Source organism: Nicotiana tomentosiformis, chromosome 1 (assembly GCF_000390325.3).
Source record: "Nicotiana tomentosiformis chromosome 1, ASM39032v3, whole genome shotgun sequence".
NCBI lineage: Eukaryota > Viridiplantae > Streptophyta > Magnoliopsida > Solanales > Solanaceae > Nicotiana > Nicotiana tomentosiformis.
The window spans coordinates 144,265,431-144,266,783 of record NC_090812.1 but is presented as its reverse complement, the minus strand read 5'-3'; the positions used below and the strand labels follow the sequence as shown (position 1 = coordinate 144,266,783).

Genomic DNA, 1,353 nt, shown 5'->3' with positions numbered 1-1,353 from the left:
TGATCCCGGGATAAAACAATCAAAAGACACAAGTGCTCCTCTAAAACTCTTCTCCCAAAGTCCTTTAACAAGGCCAATGTTAACATTAAAAGTAAAAATTTATTCAAGTTTATTTATTATAAAATCAAACATATGTTTTGCATTGCATATATTTCATTTTTAATTTAATGAACAAACATCTACTGACTAGAGTATATTCATTAACAATCTAGTCATTATTTAATTTTGGTATTATAATTTCAGTATAACTTATTAAATCAAACGATCCTTAGGAGTTACTGTGTGCTTCTTTGTGACTTTATCTTACTCCCTTTGGTTCATTTTAGTTATCATGGTTACTAAAAATAATTGGTACAAAATATTTATCATTTTAGAGAATCAAGATTGATGTGATCAATTTTTGTCCTTCGGATTAATTGTTTTTCAAAGTAAAAAAAAGTTGATTACATCGCGTAGAAAACCTAAATGTGAAGAGTAAATAAGAGTATAATAGTCAAAAAATCCTTCTTATTAATAGTTTCTTAAAAAAAATATATTAAAAAGAAACACAACAACTAGTAATATAGATCATAGGAAATACATTTTTTCCCTTAAGCCAGCAGCCGATTGCATAAGAAAGTACTGCTGGAGATATTTTGTTTTCAACTCTAATTAGCCTAATGAAACGTATTAGTATAATACTTATACACAAGGATCTCTTAACAAATTCTATGTGAACATGTTTTTAAAACAAATATCATATCTGCAACAAGCGTTTGTAGTCCAACGGTTAGGATAATTGCCTTCCAAGCAATAGACCCGGGTTCGACTCCCGGCAGACGCATTTCAAATATGTTTTTTTATCTTTTTTATTTCCATGTACAAGTGTGAAACATTTTTCTATAACATTGTTGTATAGATATGCCTGTACTTCTGTATAGTGGCGGAGCCACGTTAATCTAAGATGTGTTTGGATTGACTTTTAAAAAGTAACTTATAAATTAAAAACCAAAAATCATAAGATGGTAATATCTAACTTTTGGCTTTTGGCTTATTTTTATATTTTTCATGCCTAAAAGTAAGTGTTTTTAAACACTTTTTATCGTTGTCAAACACCACAAAAATTAGAAAAGTGCTTAAAAGCCAATAAATACTTAAATAAGCCAATCTAAATATCCTTTAAGAGTGTGAATAGACATCCCATCGCTGAAAAATTACGTTGTATAGTTAGGTAATTTTTTTTAGAATGTATATATTATAAGTTGAATCTCGTTAACTTCTTCGTCTATTTACTTTTATGTATTTTGATACCCCTTAATAAAATTCTTGGCTTCATTATCAGGGACGGATTTAGGGGTGAAAGGAGGTTCACCT

At 28.9% G+C, this 1,353-nt stretch overlaps 1 non-coding gene across 1 annotated transcript; it reads left to right on the top strand.

The window, feature by feature from the left end:
• Nucleotides 1–751: 751 nt before the first annotated feature.
• On the top strand, nucleotides 752–823 carry TRNAG-UCC (transfer RNA glycine (anticodon UCC)). Its single transcript has one exon. It is a non-coding gene; the product is annotated as a tRNA-Gly (tRNA).
• Nucleotides 824–1,353: the final 530 nt, after the last annotated feature.